A 19633-nucleotide genomic window follows, 5' to 3' on the forward strand; every position below is an offset into this window, starting at 1 on the left:
TGACCATGTGAAAAAAAATCCCTCTCTGTACAGACCCAATTATCATTATCATTAGTAGGTTGAATTAATGCAATCAAGATGATGACTTTACCTAAATTTTTTTGTATTTATTTCAAGCCATTCCAGTTTTTATTCCAAAATCATAATTTGATATTATTGATTCCAAGATATCTTGGCAGAATAAAAATGCAGGGTTAAATAAAGCTCAATTACAGAAGTTGAAAAAGAAATGGGGGGGGGGGGTGGTTTGGCTCTACCTAATTTTAGATTTTATTATTGGCCAATTAATATTATATATATCATATTCTGGATTTTTTATTCTGATAAACATAAACGTCCATCATGGTAAATCTGGAATTGAAATTGGTTGAGAAATTTTCAATTGTTTCTTGATTGGAAGCTGCTCTTCCTTTTGCACTTACCAAGGTCAGTAAATTGATAACCAATCCTATACCTAAGCACACATTACAGATATGGTTTCAGATCTGGAGGTTCTTTGATTTTAAAAAAAATATTTTATCTGGTTTTATTCTATCTAATTTTATTTCAACCATCTATGAATGACTGAGCTTTTTTGTTTACTTTTTGAAAAGCATAGGATATTCTTTGTTTTCAGAATTTGTTTATGGAAGGTTATCTTATGTCCTTTGAGCAACTTTCAAACAAGCATGGTTTGCCTAATTCACATCTGTTTAGATACTTTATATTTTTTTTATATTTAGATACTTTATATTGTTTAGATCCAGCTGCGCTGGATGGGTCACGTCTCCAGAATGGAGGACCATCGCCTTCCCAAGATCGTATTATATGGCGAGCTCTCCACTGGCCACCGTGACAGAGGTGCACCAAAGAAAAGGTACAAGGACTGCCTAAAGAAATCTCTTGGTGCCTGCCACATTGACCACCGCCAGTGGGCTGATAACGCCTCAAACCGTGCATCTTGGCGCCTCACAGTTTGGCGGGCAGCAGCCTCCTTTGAAGAAGACCGCAGAGCCCACCTCACTGACAAAAGGCAAAGGAGGAAAAACCCAACACCCAACCCCAACCAACCAATTTTCCCTTGCAACCGCTGCAATCGTGTCTGCCTGTCCCGCATCGGACTGGTCAGCCACAAACGAGCCTGCAGCTGACGTGGACTTTTTACCCCCTCCATAAATCTTCGTCCGCGAAGCCAAGCCAAAGAAGAAGAGATACTTTCAAATTAGACAGTTTTTGAATGCTATATTTTCTAATGTTCCCTTGTTATATCAGTCAGATATGGGAGATAATTTAAACAAGTAGTAGCTCTGCTCTCAATTGGGATTGAGAGGGAAGCTCTGCACCCCAGGGATTTACTGCAAGTCCCTCTGCAGCAAAAACAGGAAAACAGAACCACTGTTTTATAGGTCTCTGTGTACATTTATCTGGCAACTCTTTACCATGGTTATAGATTTATTTTACAGTTCAGACATCTGTCTGACTGAAAAAGATTCTCTTACGTTTTCCTCTCACATCTAGCAGGTCTAACATGAAGCAAAATTCAATTGTCTCAATGGTGGCAATATTGAAAGATGGACCAATTATTCTCCCATTTAGTCATTTGTGAAATGTAGAGAAAAAAAAACAATTAAAATTAATTAAATTTCTGTTATCTTTAATGAATTAAAAGGTTAATTTGATGCAAATTGTTTAAGAAACCAAATGAATTTGATGTGTTTATTCCAGATAGTGATGAATTGAGAATCAAAAATCTATAAATATTAGAATTTGGAAACAAAAATACATGGTGGAAATAGTCAGCAAGTTAGGCAGCATGTGCAGGGAACGACATGGAGTTGATGTTTCAGGTTGATGACCATTTATCAGAGCTAGATTAGTCAGGAAGGGTTTACAAAATACAGAGTGAAGGTTTATGTGATAAGGAGGAAGGTTGCCCAAATGACACAATGTTTTCATAGCTGTTTAGATATGAGGATAAGTAGAAAGAGAAAAAAAACAAATGTATATTTTGTCTCAGATTTCAATTACACCTGTGTTCTGCATCTCATAATTCGAACACATTCATTTCCATCTCTCTCTTGCTGTCTTTATTCCAGCCTCTATCATCCTTCCTCAGCAAACAGCGTCATCATTTGTGTCATGACTCCCTTGTTCTCCATTCTAGCATAGACCTCGCCTCATTGTTCTCATAATGTTCTTCTTTCTGATAAAAAGTCATAAACTAGAACTATTCACCTTTTTTTTTCTCTCTGCTCAGATGCTGTCTGCCCTGTTGATTATTCTATGCATTCTCTGCTTTCTCATTCCTCTATGTATGTTTAGTCTTGTCAGTTTTTAAGGTCCTTAAATTAATTGGCCAAATCAAGCCAATTCAAGATGCTCATCAGACTGTACTTGTTGGAATTTAGGAAAATGAGGGGGAATCCCATAGAAACAATTTGAATGTTGAAAAGTATGGAAAGAGTAGATGTAGAAAGCTTGTTTTGTAGCGACTACTCCAGTTGAGCTACTAAATGAAATCACCAGACACAGTGTAAGTCAGCAAAGACACTTTATTTGAATTTGCCTTCACTTTTAAATCCCTCCTGACCTGGACACCCAGAACAGGAAGTGACATTACCCCATGCCTACCACTCACCTGTAGAGCTAGTGTCTTAAAGTAAAGACAACGAGAGCCCCATGTCACATTTTTGGCCCGAAATGTGAAGTTAATAAAACATTAAACACACTTTTTATCAGGTAAACTTCTGAGTGTCTTTATTCTCCCATTTCCTTTGTTCTCCTGCTTGTGCTCTTATCTCTCTCTCATACCACGTGACTTCCGGTATATCTCATACATATTCATTATCATGACATCCCATGCCATCTTAAAGGTAAGTACCTAACTCTCCAGTGTGCCACGACCCAGTCTGCAGCACTGCATGCAACTCCCCCCTCCCCCATCCCGGCCAGGTGAGTGAGCAGTGACCAGGCCCTCGGCGCTGCGCAGCCGTTCGGCAAGCTGCCCGGGCAATGTTTCAGCCTACTGCGCTATACAGCCACTTGGCCCGTTAAACCACCCATGCCCCAGAATCTTCATCCAAAAGAGATGAGCTGGCTGTGCACGCCTTAGGCGGATGACATTGTCTCCTTGGATGGAGGCAGCAAATAGGGGTAGTAGAATCCACATGTGCTGGTTTGAGTCTATCTATACTAAACAGTTGAGAATGTCTCCCAATGTCTAAAGTGTGCACAACCCCATCCCTTTTTATCAAGCGGAAAGGATCATTGTACGGCCACTGCAATGGCATTCCTGGGGCCTGTCTACACACAAACACAAAGTCATTGTTGAGGAGGGCTACAGTCTTTGGTCTCTCTAAAGGAACCAAATCAATACTCATACTGTAATTCTAAAAAGGCTTCCTTACATTCTCCAAATGTTCATATCTGCTATGTTTAAGCTTGTCCAGAAAATGAAGAGATAAATTCAGCTTTGTTGTAGTGAAGTGTCACAAATCATACATCAGGTATCAGGTCAGGTCAGGTATCAGGTATCAAGTATCGTTTATTTGTCACAATTAACAACATACAACATTAAAACTGAGATACCATTCCCTGAGCTGGTACAAAAACTACCTAATGATACAATGCATCATACAATCAATTTTCAGAAACCAGACAATGATACAAGAAAACAGGTTACAGCTGGATGTTATAAAATGTCCGCCAGTTTGGGGTAAAGAAATACGTTCCATGAGCCTAAGGGGTTGCTACTGGCTCTGTTCACGCAGCCTTCAACAGGTCAGGTTACTGAACACTCCACAGATGTTAAGTTCACCCGTGGCAGGGAACCCAACTATTACCGAACCATAAGTTCATGCAGCCTGAACCCTCCCAAGAGGTTCAGACATTGCAGCCTCAAGTCCTCCATATTGTCCACGAGGTCCAGGCATATCTCTCCTGACCTCTGAGCCCAGCACATCTCCGCAATACTCATCACACCAGACGCTACCTCTGACTCCTCTGCTCGTCCTTTCCATTCAGCCCGTCTATAGTCACCTCCGTCAACACTCCGAAGAGCCGAAGAATCACCGGCCTCCAAAAATGCGAGCGGCTCAGCCTCCTTCTCTTGGCCATGTCTGAAGCTCCATCCCTCTGTCAGGTGAGTTCCACAAATCTGCAGCATCCACTCGGATCCACTCCTGTTAGGTGTGTTCCACTAGCAACACACAACTCCCTACAGTCCGATGTCCACTTTCATCTGATTAAAAGTTGTTCATGTATCCAATCATCTAAGTTCTTGCAGCAACTGTGATCAGGAGTAGCTGCTGCAGACGGGTCCACGCCGCCATTTTCAAAGCTGCCTCTTACATCCCACCTCTTTGAGAAAATAAACTCAATCAAAGGTGATTTAGCATTTTGATTGTATTACATTTCTTATTTAATTTAAATGCAAATGTTCTTAGTAAACAATTATCAAAATCTGACAATCACATTAATTTTGTTGAAGGGCTTAGATATATGCTTTCAATCAGTAGACACCTTGAAGTGGGGGACATGTTCAATGAAGCAATACATACTTAAAATCAAAGTTAATTTGTATTTATTTACAAACAATGATTTTGATTGGGATCATTCTGTAATATAACAAAGGATCTGCCCATCCCATTGTAGAGCTCGTCGAAAGAACCAAAGACTTGTTGATCCAAACCAAGGCTTTTATTAGCAAAAGACAGGAGCTCTTCACAGGTGGCTGACCAGTCCGGAATGATCCGACCTGGCTAGGGACACAACCCTTTAAGGCCCAGACAGTAGGTGTGGCTAAACTCTCAGCCAATCGCTGTAAGCACAGTCATTACATACTCTAGATTCTGTAACTATATACATTGGTGATAGGTCTGTACTATCACACCTATAAAATTAATGTGATGGTGAAATGTAGAGAACAGTGGGTGTGCAGCCAAAGCTGATCAAGCTATTCTTGAGGAGGATAACAGACAGGGTGCTGGAAATTATTCACACTGACCTTTCAGTTTGCAGGGTAAAGAAGGAAACACACAAAAAAAAGTGTCATACCTACCAGGAAGATTGTTTATAAACAGACATTCGGGGGCAGACTCTTTACTGAGGAATTCTCATTTGCAACAAAAGGCCACAATTAAGTTCAGTTATTGGAGAAGACTGTGGCTTGCATGAATCTTTGACAAAAAAGATTGTGAAGAAGTTGGATATCAAAAACTTCTCTTAGCAAATCTACTTCATACTCCTATCTTCAGACTCTTTCAATGTAACAGCCAATTTGAACCAAAGTTTCTTGCAACTTAATATTATTGGCTTAGTACTGTGATAAAGTGAAGCACAACTTACACACAACCATAATCAACTGAATGGTTGGTTCTCTAATTTATCTCTCGAGTTTGTTTTATGCTCTCATGAAACCTGAGCACATGGGTTCCATCAGTAAGTCAGCCTTCATCTCTGTCCCGATGACCAGACTGGATGATTGTGGTCCACTATGTCATCTGTTGTCCCTCCTTATATTTTGCTGATTAAGTGAATGTCTCCAGACAGGTATTCGTGGAACTTTTACACTTTTTACCCTCAAAACTTGAGCCTGTCTTGGACTGTGGTAAGACAGTAGAAATAGTTAATTTAAATATACTGATATTGAAGGCCAGGAATCAAAGGAAGGAGGGATATAGGGGGCAGGGTGGGTTTATGTTACTTAGCACATCAAGGTCGTTGAATAGGCCCATTGTCACCTCAAGGAAAATTCTTCATCTTGTCTGAGTGGCAGTTCATTTCCAAGCCAGTAGGAGGTGTTGCTTCAAGGTTTCAGTGACATGAGTACAACCTAGTCTCCAGTGCTGTCTTTGTGGAGTTTGCTTGTTCTCCATGTGTTGGCATGGATTTTTTTCCTGTGTGGCTCCAATCTCTTCCCACATTGCAAAGAGCTGCAGATTGGTAGGTTAATTGGCCACTGTGAAATTCATGAAGTACTAATAGATGATGAGACCCGAAGGGTGTCGATGGGAATGTGAGGGTAGGGATTACATTATCAGAATCAGAATTTATTATCACGAATAAGTCATGAAATTTGATGCCTTGTGGCAGCATCATAGTGCAAACATTCATATTTTGAACCATCTTGAAACAATAATATAAAAAAATAAAAATAAATAACAACAAGAGTGCATGAAAAGTAAGGCAGTGTTTTTGATTCTTGTCCATTCAGGAATCTGATGGCAGTGGGGAAGAAGCTGTCCTTATGCTCCTGAGCACTTGCCTTTAGGCTGCTGTACCTTTTTTCCTGATGGTAGCAGAGTGAAGAGAGCATGGCCTGGGTAATGGGGGTTTTTGAGGAAAGAGGCTGCTTTTTTAAGACTGCCTCGTGTACATGTTCCTGATGGAGTGAAGTCTGGTGCCTGTGATATTGCAGGCTGATTTAACCAGATCTCTGGAGTTTATTCTTGTCCTGAGATTTGGCACCTCCATACCAGGCAGTGACGCAATCAGCCTGAATGCTTTCCATGGTACACCAGTAGAAGTTTTCGGTGACATACTGAATCTCCTCAAACACATCACAAAGTATAGCCACTGGCAAGCCTTCTTTGTGATTGCATCAACATAGAGGCTTCAGGACAGATTCTCAGAGATGTTGACAGCCAGGAATTTGAAGTTCTTGACCCTCTCCATTACAGAGCCCTCAATGAGGACTGGGTCATGGTCCCCTGACTTCCTCCTGATGAACACAATCATCTCCTTGGTTTTGCTAACACTTAGCACAAGGTTGCTGGTGTGACACTGCTCAGAGTGCTGATCTCCCTTCTGTATGTTTCTGTAACATCCAGCTCCCTCAACAGCCCTTGAGTCTAGAGCTGGATGAGGTCCTTACCCGGGAAGAGACATATAAGGCAATTGAACAACTGAAAAGTGGCAAAGCAGCAGGTATGGATAGAATCTCCCCAGAGGACTGGAAGGCTGGCGGCAAAGCTCTGCACACCAAACTGCATGAGTTTTTCATGTTCTGCTGGAAACAAGGAAAGCTGCCTCAGGACCTTCATGATGCCATCATCATCACCCTGTACAAAAACAAAGGTGAGAAATCAGACTGCTCAAACTACAGAGGAATCACGCTGCTCTCCATTGCAGGCAAAATCTTCGCTAGGAATTTCCTTAATAGAATAATACCTAGTGTTGTCGAAAATGTCTTCCGAGAATCACAGTGTGGCTTTCACACAAACGGAGGAACTACTGACATGGTCTTTGCCCTCAGACAGCTCCAAGAAAAGTGCAGAGAACAAAACATCACCTTTGTTGACCTCACCAAAGCCTTCGACACCATGAGCAGGAAAGGGCTTTGGCAAATACTAGAGCGCCTCGGATGCCCCCCCAAGTTCCTCAAGGTCGGGTCAGAAACAGCAATGAGCTCTCCGAACCCTTCTCTATTGACAACGGCGTGAAGTAAGTCTGCGTCCTCACACCAATCCTCTTTACTATCTTCTTCAGCATGATGCTGAAACAAGCCATGAAAGACCTCAACAATTAAGACATTGTTTATATCCGGTACTGCACGGATGGCAGTCTCTTCAATCTGAGGCGCCTGCAAGCTCACACCAAGACACAAGAGCAACTTGTCCGTGAACTACTCTTTGCAGACGATGCCGCTTTAGTTGCCCATTCAGAGCCAGCTCTCCAGCGCATGACGTCCTGTTTTGCGGAAACTGCCAAACAGCCTGAAGAAAACTGAGGTTCTCCATCAGCCAGCTCCCCACCATGACTACCAGTCCCCCTACATCTCCATCAGGCACACAGAACTCAAAACAGTCAAGCAGTTTACCTACCTCAGCTACACCATTTCATCTGATGCAAGGATCGACAACGAGATAGACAACAGACTCGCCAAGGCAAATAGCGCCTTTGGAAGACTACACAAAAGAGTCTGGAAAAACAACCACCTGAAGAAACACACAAAGATCAGAGCTGTTGTCATACCCATGCTCCTGTTCAGCTCCGAATCATGGATCCTCTACCGGCATCACCTAGAGCTCCTAGAACACTTCCATCAGCGCTGTCTCCACTCCATCCTCAACATTCATTGGATTGACTTCATCATCAACATCGAAGTACTCGAGCTGGCAGAGTCCACAAGCATCGAATCCACACTGCTGAAGACCCAACTGCGCTGGGTGGGTCACGTCTCCAGAATGGAGGACCATCGCCTTCCCAAGATCGTATTATATGGTGAGCTCTCCACTGGCCACCGAGACAGAGGTGCACCAAAGAAGAGGTACAAGGACTGCTTAAAGAAATCTCTTGGTGCCTGCCACATTGACCACCGCCAGTGGGCTGATATCGCCTCCAACCGTGCGTCTTGGCGCCTCACAGTTCAGCGGGCAGCAGCCTCCTTTGAAGAAGACCGCAGAGCCCACCTCACTGACAAAAGACAAAGGAGGAAAAACCCATCACCCAACCCCAACCACCAATTTTCCCTTGCAACCGCTGCAACCGTGCCTGCCTGTCCCGCATCGGACTTGTCAGTCACCAACGAGCCTGCAGCAGACGTGGACATGCCCCTCCATAAATCTTCGTCCTCGAAGCCCAGCCAAAGAAGAAAGAAGAAAGAAGAAGAAACTTTCTCATTCCCATCGTGATTCTTTCTACAACTGTAGAGACATTGGCAAACATATATTTACCATTGGAATTGTGCCTGGCCACACATTCATGGATGATTAATGAGTAGAGCAGTAGACTAAGCACACATCCTTGGGGTGTGCCTGTGTTGATAATAAGTGAGAAGGAGAAGTTGTTTCCAATTCATACTGACTGTGGTCTTCCAATGAGCAAGTCAAGCATCCTGTTGCAGAGGAGATACAGAGGCCCAGAGTTTATAGCTTCTTGATCAGCACTGAGGGAATAATGGTATTGAATGCTGAGCTGTAGTCGATGAAGTTGAGGTGTTCTAGAACTGATTGGAGAGCCAGTGATATTGCATTTGCTGTGGAACAATTGTGACAATAGATGAATTGCAGTGGGTCGAGATCTTTGCTTAGGTACATGTTAATCCTAGCCAGGGCCAGGCTCTCAAAGCATTTCAACACGGTAGAAATTAATGTTACTGGTCGTATTGTATTGGGAGCACTGAAAGAATGGGACTGCTCTATGACAGGCTACAATGCCCCCTTCCCATCTCTGTAATGTGAGTCATTGTGTATTATCTTGCTTTTACCATTTGTTCTTTCAGAAATGTCTTTTTTTCTCTGTAAGGGGTGAGATTGACAGATGAGATAAGGAGGCTTGCAAGAAACAAGGAAAACTGTCAAAAGCATAATACTCAGCCTTCTTTTTGTTCAGCGTATGACAGCTTCTTTTGCGCTCAATTATCATGAAACCAAAGATGATTTGAGGGGATTCATGCTGGAAGGTTTCAAACTCTAAAGGATTAATGAGATGATTTCACTCAGATAGAAGCTTTGGTTTAATTTTCCGAATGATTGCCTGGAAATATCAACGCCCACAGTTGAGCACACAGGACGAGCTAGACATACAAACAAATCTTATTGAATTGTGACATTGGAGACTTCAGGCGCTAAATTCTGGAGCAAAACAACAAACTGCTGGGAGAATTCAGCCGGTCAAGCAGCTATGGAGGAGAAGAGACTATCTATGTTTCGAATTGAGACCTTGCATGGGAACTTGATGCAGGGTCTCGACCCAAAATTTCAACAGTGCTGTTCACCCCCAAATGCCACTGAGTTTCTCCAGCAGATTTTTTAAAAATTGAGTCATCTGATGGAAATGAACATTTTCGAGGTTGACAATGCAGGTTATTTTGGAAGTTCTTTGAGTTTCTCTGCAAGACATGATTTAGAATTAAAGTGTGATTTATACACTTGCACATGAACTTAAGTTTGATCTCATTCAGAGGGACATGATTCACTGGCATAAATGCATATATTCATAATCATAATATGCTTACTGTTATTTTGAAGGGATTTGTGCCACAGCTTGCCACCCCCACATTCACACTGCATTGAGTTAGGTGAAGAGGAAAGAAAGTGCATCCTTCATTGCATTTATGATTGGATTGACCAGCTGCAGTTTACCAAGACCATACTAAAATAGTGTTCTGCTGCTCTCTCAATTAATTAGAATGCAGGATAAACCTCTTTCACCACCTGGTAAAGCTGTAACAATCATTTATTGTCAGTCACAAAGGAACTTTGTTTGATAAATGTTGAATGCTGTTCAGTGTCTATCCAATTACAATATGCATTCTGCATTAAACACTGAAGCCAAACTAAATCCTTCATATCTTTAAAAAGAACCAGAAAATTATGGAAATGTTTAGCAAGTCAGGAAGAAACTATAGAAAGAGTTAACATTTCAGATTAAAGACATGAGATTTCCATTCATGTTTGATGTTTAACAGATCAATAAACTGCTGAATCATTTGCACAATCTCCAAACCCCACCATAATTTTACCTTTTCTTGGTTACCTCTTGATTTAATAGTTTCCATTTTTTTTTTTGCCAATTGGCATCCTATCTTCCACACCATATAAACTTAGGTGCCTAGATCTTAGCTGGCTCCACATTGCGTTCACCTACTGACATGTGCCTGACAACCCTCACTGGTACCCAGCAACAACTGTAAAATCCTCTTGCTACCAAGATCCTATCTCTGTAACCAGCTTTCCTGCATTCTGTTATGCCACCTTTACAGTTCATCAAATTAGGCCTGTATACATATCCTTGATTCAAAACCTGACAGACTATCAACAGAAAGGATGGATTCAGGATGCCTTACAGCTAGCTATCAGTGCTCACCACTAAGGACTTCTCCAATCTCCAACCTTCAGCAATATTTAGAAACAGTTGAAATACAATTCATAATGGAAAAGTATTATAAAGAACCAAATGGATTTAATAATGATATGGCTCATGTTAATTAGTTAAATAAAAACAATCATATTAATTAATTTGGAAAAAAATCAAACAACTATACTTTCCTTTTGATTAAGGTCAGTGACTCAATTCAAATAAGTAAAAACACACAATGTTGGAGAGACTTATGTAGCAAAGGCAGAGAAACAGAACTGAGATTTCAGGCTGAGCCCTTCATCAAGGTATGAGAAAATGCTGGTGGGTGGTGAGCGTCAGAATAAAAGAATGGGGGGGAGCGGGGAAGGAGGTGGCAGAAAAGAATATGATAGGTGGAAAAGGGAGGGAGGGGACAGCAGCACTGTGGGGGAGGGGAAGTGGAAAGGCAGGGGTGGAAGAACTGGATAGGCAGGAACTGGGGGAGGGGGAAGAAAAGGCAAGCAGGTTTCATGGAAAGCAGTGAAGTCAATGTTCATACCATCTGGTTGGAATGTGCCCAGCCAGAAAATAAGGTGTTGTTCCTCCAATCTATGGGTGGTCAGGGTAGAACAGTACATAAGGCAATGGTCAGGCATGTGAGCGTGGGAGTGTGACCCAGAATTGGTGGTTGGCCACTCGGTGATCTCTGTGGTTGCAGACGGCGAGGAGGTGCTGAGCAATGCAATCTTCCAGTCTGCGACAAGTCTCTCCGATGTAGAGAAAGGTGTACTGGATGCAGTAAATAAGCCCTCTGGGTGTACAGGTGAAGTATTGCTTAACATTGAAGGCCTGCTTTAGGCCCCAGACCGTGGTGAGGGAGGAGGTGTGGGCACAAGTGTTGCACCTCCTGTGGGCACAAGGGAAGGTGCCAGAGATGTGATGGGTGGGGAGGGATGAGTGCACATTGCAATCGCGGAGGGAGCGGTCCCTGTGAAAGGCTGAGAATGGAAGAGTGGGAAGGATGTATTTAGTGGTGGGATCCTGTAGTAAATTCTGGTGGATGATGTGTTGGATATGGAGGCTGCTGGGTTGGTAGGTGAGAATGGCAAGGAGGGGGGGGGATTCCACGTTGCTTGCATCTAGGGATAGAGGGGGCCAGGGCAGATGAGCAGGAAATGGAGGAAATGCTGGAGAGGCTATTCTAATTGGAGCAGGTACTCTGGATATGTCAGTTGTGGATGACAGAAAACTGAAGTTCATTGGATCCGAATCCATTCCTGGAGTCAGCGGTGAGTATAGAGGGGAAGCAGGTGTCCATTTATGCCATCACCTGACTGTGTCTTAGATGTGTAGGCTCAGAGCACCCAGGAGTTGCTGATGGCCTTGAAAGGTATGAGTGGCTAAGTCCTGAGAAGGGAGGAGTTTGCACAGGTAGTGGCAGTTTCTCTGTGTTAGCCACAGGTGAAAGACTGGTGGGTGGGTGATATTCTGCCTTTATTTAAGAAGGGCTACAATGACAAGTCAGAGAACCAAAGGCCAGGAATGTTCAAGGAAGGGATTCTTTGGGACATGATCTATCAGCATTTGGAAAGGCAAGGACTGATTAGGAATAATCAGCCAATTTGATCTATTTTTTTTTTAGGACAGATGAGGGCAATGTGGTGTGGGTATTGTTTACATGAATTTTAGAAGGACCTTTGAGAATATCCCACATAGACTGGTAAGAAGGTGAGAGTTTGTGGGATCTAAAGTGAGATAGGAAATTGGATTCAAAATAGGATTGGTGGTAATGAAGAATGCTTTTTAGTTGGAGAACAATTATCACTGGTGTGCATCAGGGATTGATGCTGGGTTCTTTACTTTGTCATATATATTCATGATTTTGAAGAGAATGTAAGTAGTATGATTGGTAAGCTTGCAGAAGACACCAACTGTGGTGGTATAATGCACACTGGAGAAGGTTGTCCGTTGCTGTTCAGATTAGCCGGGAAACTGGGTCGATGGAATTTAATTCACTGCAAAGTCATGAATTTTGTGAAATAAAACTGGGCCAGAACATAAACAGTGAATGGAAAGCCCTTAGGAAGAGTTATCGAAAAGTGAAACCTTGGGGCACAAGTATATTATTCCCTGGAAGTGATGATGCCGGTGGATAGAGTGCTTGCCTTTATTGGACAAAACATTGAGCATACATGTTGGGGCACCATATTACCATTGTACAAGTCATTATGCAGGCTTCACATGGAGTATTGTGTGCAGTTTTGTGTGCCATGTTTTAGAAAGGATATAATTTTAACTGGAAGGGGGTGCACAAAAGATTTGCAAATATTGGCTATAGACTGGATGACATGAGGTATGAAGAAAGGTTGAATCAGCTGGAATGGCTTTCCTTGGAGTAAAGGAGCCTTAGAGAATGACATCATCCACTTCCATTTCCAGTTCATCTATCATCCTATTGCACAAGTACAACCTAACTCAACAGCATTCTCCGGTCCTCAGTGCATTACATGCATCCAAACATAACACACATATAAACAATACATATGCAGAACAAATATACTTATATAAAATAAATAAATATTATTTAACAAATAGTAGAGTCTCTGAGGGTTAGTGTGAGCAGTTCATTTAGTTGTTCAGCAGTCCCACTGAGAGGACACTGACGAAGCTGTTCCTCAGCCTGGAGTACCAGCTCTGGTAATCTTGAATCTCTTTCCTGATGGGAGTAGCTGAAAGATGCTGTCTGCAGGGTGCGTGGCATTCTCAGTGATTTTGTGTGCCCTCTTCAGGCATCAATCCCAGTAGATCATATCCAAGGGAAAGGAGGGAGATCCCTGTGATCCTCTCTTCAGTTCCTGTGGATTGACCTCCAATCCAATACTCTGCAGCAACTATTCCACACTGTGACACAGCTGGCAAGGACACTTTCGATAGAGCTCCTGTAGAAAGTCGAGATGATGTGGCCTGTAGCCTTAAGTCTTCCTGTTGCTGTTGCGCCTTGAGGAGATGTTGTGTGTCCAGGATATGTCACTTGTTGCGTGGACTCCAAAGAACATGTTGCTCTCTACTATCTCTTCTACAGTTTTGTTTTAATCCCCCCCCCCCCCCCCAGGATAAGTGAGTGTAAAACTAAAGGGTAAGGTAACAGGAAGATTTAAAGTGAACCTGAGGTATAGGTTTTTCACCCAGAGAGTGGTGGGTGTATGGAACAACCTTCCAAATGAGATATAATTGCAATATTTGAAAGACATTTGGACGGGTACATGGATGGGACAGATTTCATGTTCAAGTTCAAGTTTATTGTCATCTTATTGTACATATATAAATACAACCTAAGACCATAGTGCACACATACACAAACAGTACACTTTATACACTAACGATATGTATCCAGGGTGATCCAAAGTAAATGCAGGTAGTCCTCGACTTCCAATCTATGCATCTTACATCTATTTACATATATAACCAAATTTTAAAAAGACTTCATTAAAACTGCTGTACAAATACATATTTTGCATTAAAAGTACTGTATACAGTGGCCTACGCTCCCAGCGGCAGCCTGAAGTCTCCATTCCCTGTAGCAGCCTGAGGTCCCCGTTACCCGACTTATGACCAAACCCAAGTTACAACCAATCTTTCAGTCCCCATTACTGTTATAATTATCTAAAAATAATATAGGTTTTCTAGAATTGTTCAATTATTTTGAGGGATCTACGCCAAATGCAAAAAATTGGATGGCATAGACAGGAATATTGATTGAAAAGTCAAGTCGAATAAAGTCAATTTTATTATTATCTGATTGCACAAATAGACCGCAATGAAACAGTGCTCTCCGGTTCTCGGTGCAAAACATGCACACAGCAGAGAAAACATACATACAGACATTTCCTTTGGTCATTTGGCATTCTCAATAGCTGTGGGAAGAAGCTGTACCTCAGCCTGGTGGTGCTGTCTCTGTATCTCTTTCCCAATGGGAGAAGCTGGGTAGGGTAGGAGTCCTCAATAATTTTACAATCCTCTTCAGACAATTATCCTGGTAGATCACGTTGTTGGGAGGAGTGAGACTCCAGTGATCCTCTCTGCCACTCTTATGGTCCTGTGGATTGACCTGCTCTCTCTGTACCACACTGTGATATAGCTGGCCAAGACATTCTTAATAAAGCTCCTATAGAAGGTTGACATAATGGTGGCAGCTAGCCTTTCCCTCTTCAGTCTTCTCAGGGATGCAGTCACTGTTGCATCTTTCTTTCAAGTCAGGAGATGTTAAGTGTCCACAATAGGTCACTAGTTAAGTGAACTCCAAGGAACTTGCTGCTCTCTACTCTCTGCACTACAGAGTTGTTGATGTGTAGTGGAGGGTGATCATTCTTGGTCCTCCTGAAGTCTAAGGTCATCTCCTTTGACTTGACCATGTTGTTACTCTCAAACTCAAACTATTTCATGAGATTCTCTACCTTGTTATACACCATGGACTGACCTTTCGGACCATGGACTGTCTAACCCTGATGCTGGTCCATTCTCCACTCTTCTGCCCTCTCATGCCACACATCCAAAAGCCTCTCACGCGTCTCCCTTAATTCGCTCTCCGGTTTGCAGTAGCCAATGTTCTCTGCTTCAGTAGGTTTTAAACTGCAGACCAGCTTATGGATAATTTGAAAGTCAGTTTTGCATTTTGCTGAGTGTTTCCCAATCATAGATACAACATAGTGGGTTATGGATTTCATCATTGTGAGGAGCCAAAGTGGCCACTGCAACCACATACAAGGCCATTTTATTTTTAGACATGGACAAGTTTGGACAAATGGCCTGATTCTGCGTTGCTTGACTGATGAATCATGTTGACACACCTACAGATGCCTGCCCATAGAACTACCAACTAAACTCCCAATACATTCAAAATTGTGAGTGTGTGCTTGTGTGCAGGTGTGTGTTTCATAGATTCATAAGAGACTGCTGGGTACTGGAATGCATTGGTGGGGATGGGGGTGATATGTAGAGATATTTAAAAGACTCTTAGTAAAAACACAATGCTGGAGAAACTCAGCAAGTCAAACAGTATACTTTATACATAGTGAAGATTCATAACCAATGTTTCGGGCTTCAGGCCTTCATCAAGGTATGGAAAAATGTTGACTGGTGTCTGAACAAATTGGTGGGGGGATGGGTTGGGGGAAGGAGCACAGTGCCAAGGCAGGAGGTAAAAGGTGAAGAAGGGAGGAAGCAAGCAGGGGAGGAGGGATGGCTCTGTGAACAGAGAGGTAAGGGGTTGGGAGTAAAGGGAAAGAAGACAAGGGAGGGGAAGGAGAATGAAGAGTAGGTTGCCATCCAGCTGCCGAGTATCCAGATGGAAAATCAGGTGTTGTTCCTCCAATTTATGGATGGTCTGAGTGGGATAGTACATGAGGCCAGGGATAGACATGTGAGAGATGAGTAAAACTAATATGAAAATATGAAAGATGAAGAAAACTAGTATGGATATATGTGTAATGAATAAAGCCAGTATGAATAGGATAAGGATAGATAATAGAATGTAGGAAGTAAAGTTAGTCTGAATAAGATAAGGGTCTTCTAGCCTTTTAGACAGAATTAGCAAGTTCTACATATAAGAAGTTAGTAAGCCCTGAGAGTCGGGAAGGTGTGAATAAGGACAATGACATGATGGGACACCGACAGGATACCCCCTGGTCCTCCAAGTTCACAGAAACAGCACGTAGGCAGACAGGATTGCCTAATGCCAGGAGGCAGAAGAATGTAAGGGGGAGGGTACTTCTATACTGAAATAAACTGTATAAAAGTTGGGTGAGCCCCAGTATATGTGTGTATTCCCAGGGTAAGGGGAAGCACCCAACTTTGCATTGTTGTATAATAAATGTTCTTTTTTCTCAATTTTTGTCTCGAGCAAATTCTGTGAAGGTACTTCTGTTTCTCACAGACATGTGAGTCTAGGAGTTTAATGCAAAACTGGAATAGTTGGTCACTGGGAGGTCCTTGTCACTGGTGTGGACAGAGTGAAGTCGCTCAGCAAAGCAATCTCCCAGTCTGCACTCAGCCTCTTGGATGTAGAGAAGGCCACAAAGGGAGAATCGGATGCAGTAGATCACTCCCACAAATTCACAAGTGAAGTGTGCTGCTCTTTAAAGGCCATTTTGAGGCCATAAATTGTGCTGAGGGAGGAGGTGTGGGCATTTGTGGCACTTGCTGCAGCCACAGGGGAAGGAGCCGTGGGTCATGGAGGAAGCAGTCCCTCTGGAAGGCAGAGAGGTGAGGAGAGGGGAAGATGTATCTAGTCATGGGATCATTTTGCAGGTAGCAGAAATTACAGAGGATAATGTGATGGATGCAGAAGCTGGTGGAATCCTGTGTTTGTTGCATCCGGAGGCCGAGGGGCCAGGCAGAAGAGTGAGAAATGGAGGAGAGTCGGGTTAGTGCTGCGTTGATAGGGGAAGGGAAGATATGTTTGTGGAAGAAGGCAGACATTTCAGAAGATCTGGACTGGAAGCCCTTATCTTGAGAACAGATGTGGTGGAGATGGAGAAATTGTGAGATGGGAATTGAATCCTTGCAGGGGACAGGGTGTGAGCAAGTGTAGTCAAGGTAGCTGTGGGAGTTAGTGGGTTTGTAAAATATGTCTGTAGAAAGCTTGTTTCCTGAGGTTGAGACAGAGAGATTCTTAAGCTCTTAGATAGGTAATGGTTATTATGTAGGGAAAGATTAGATTATTGTGGGGTAGGTTTATCTAGAGTGTCACAACTCTGTGAGCTGGATGGCCAGTACTGTGTTGTAATGTTCTATGTTTTATGTTTTAAGTCTTGTGCATGAGCAATTAGTCTGGAAATTGAACAGTAATGCCATAAGAAAATATCATTAAATGTGAAAATAACAGGCATCCTTGGTTATAGATCTTTCTTATAAAGATAAACAAATTTGTGATATAATTTGAATTATATTAGAATAATAATATTCCCATAAATAATTGAAAAAGCAACAAAAATTACTTCATTGGATATATCGAATTGAATATGCTTTCACTGCATTGCATAAAGTTAAACAAAGCACTGCAATTATATTGAAAGCAATTATTGAAATTTAAACATTTATAAACTGGAAATCTAAAATAAAGAGAGAAAATGTCAAATTCTCTAAGGATCAGGCAGCATCTGTGGAAGTAAAACAGGTTTTGCGTGTAACACCTGATAAAATTATGTTTTGTTTAGTTGTCTCCTCAATAAAATTAAAATGACAATGTAATGAATGCAGCTCTGGGTTCTCACTAAAACTTCAGGAATGACTGCATATTTCATTTTACATACTCAACATTTGCATATTCTGCATATTTTGCTTTGAAACTGAATAATGATTGGTGAGGTTCAAATAGTTATTAGGACTATGTAGCCTTGGTCATGATGCTTGTGTGAAACAATCCTGGAACACCAATTAACAACGGGTTCTTTCCTTCCTCTGCCCATTCTGTGGGGTAATTGGCTTCTAAATTTGAAAATGGAGCTTCCACTTCTTTTTTTCTATTTTACTCCCCAATGGTTTCTTACCTTTGATGATACACTTATGAATAATAATTTCATCAAGCTGTCATCTTTTGAGGCACCAATAATATTACAGCATCTAATTACAGGCACACTGAAGAGATTTAAACTTTTTTTTAATAAGGATTACTTACTTGTCACTGCACAATAATCATTGAGAGTATCTAATTATTGAATTACAGTTTAATACTTTGCAAAAGGGACATCGCACATATCATGAACCATTCATGATGAGGCAATCCACTGAAAAAAAAACTTTGTTCTGTATTTTTTCTTTCATATCCAGTATTTCCCCATGTTCAATTCCAAATAAACTAAAAATCCCCTGTGTGTGTGTGTGTGTGTGTGTGTGTGTGTGTGTGTGTGTGTGTGTGTGTGTGTGTGTGTGTAGATGTTTGGTGGTGTGTATGGCTATGTGGGTTTGTGTATGTGTGTGTGTGGGGGGGGGTGTATGTATGGATATGGGTGTGTTTTGTAGGAGTGTGGTGGTGTGTATGGCTATGTGGATTTGTGTGTGTGTGTGTGGGCATATGTATGGATGTGGGTGTGGGTGTGTTTTGTGTGTCCTCTTCGCACTCTCTATACTGTTTATATCCTTCCTGTAATTCGGTGACTAAAACTGCACACAATATTCTAAATTTGGCCTCCCAAATGCCTTATACAATTTCAACATAACATCTCAACTCTTGAGTTCTATACTCTGATTTATGAAAGCCTACACACTAAATGACTTCTTCACCACATTATTCACATGTGATTCAACTTTCAGAGAATTATGTACCATGACTCCTAAATTCCTTTGTTCCACTGCACTCCTCAATTGTCTACCATTCAACTTGTATGTCCTATCAAAATGTAGCACCTCACATTTATCAGTATTAAACTCCATCTGCCATCTTTGAGCCCACTCTTCTAACTGTCCTATAGCACCCTGCAAGATTTGATAATCTTCCTCACTGTCCACAATTCTGCCATCCTTTGTATCATCTGCAAATTTACTAATCTAATTTGCCACCCCATCATCTAGATCATTAATATATATGACAAACAGCAGTGGGCCCAGTACTGATCCCTAAGGCATCTACTCGACAACGGCCTCCAATTCGACAAAACTACTCTCTGGTATCTCCCATCCAACCATTGTTGAATCCATTTCACTACTTCATCATTACCACCTAATGCTTCCAACTTCCTTACTAACCTCTTATAGGGAACCTTTTTAAAAGCCTTACAAAAGTCCAAATAAACAACATCCACTGCCTTCCCCATATCAATCTTTTTAGTAACCTCCTCGAAAAACTCTAAGGTTTGTTAGACATGATCTACCACAT

Source organism: Narcine bancroftii, chromosome 7, assembly GCF_036971445.1.
Source record: "Narcine bancroftii isolate sNarBan1 chromosome 7, sNarBan1.hap1, whole genome shotgun sequence".
In the NCBI taxonomy this organism is placed as follows: Eukaryota; Metazoa; Chordata; class Chondrichthyes; order Torpediniformes; family Narcinidae; genus Narcine; species Narcine bancroftii.